Genomic DNA, 375 nt, shown 5'->3' with positions numbered 1-375 from the left:
TAGATAGGCGTGTAAAGTGTAACTTTCTAACCACACCTCTCTCTCCCTCTCTCTCTCCGTCACTCCTGGTGTCACTTCCTGTTGATGCCATCACAGGTCCCTGTGGGACCCACCCACATACTGGGTTTTACTTGTGTTATTGTTTATTTTTGTTTTGACTTTATTCTACCTCTTTTTAATTTTATTGCATTTACTTACATTTGTTTAGCACAAATGTACCAATACAGCTAAATTGATTTTTATTAAATTTGAGATTTAATTAATTAAATCAATTTTTATTTTATTTTTTATATATTTTAAAATTTTTTTATTTACTTTCCCTTTTTAATGTCCTACAGCTATTAGGACCCCTTTTGTTTGTTTTGTTCTACTTTT

The sequence above is a fragment of the Sinocyclocheilus grahami genome, unplaced genomic scaffold, assembly GCF_001515645.1.
Source record: "Sinocyclocheilus grahami isolate Dianchi unplaced genomic scaffold, SAMN03320097.WGS_v1.1 scaffold495.1, whole genome shotgun sequence".
Classification (NCBI taxonomy): Eukaryota; Metazoa; Chordata; class Actinopteri; order Cypriniformes; family Cyprinidae; genus Sinocyclocheilus; species Sinocyclocheilus grahami.
Note: the sequence above shows the minus strand (reverse complement) of the source record.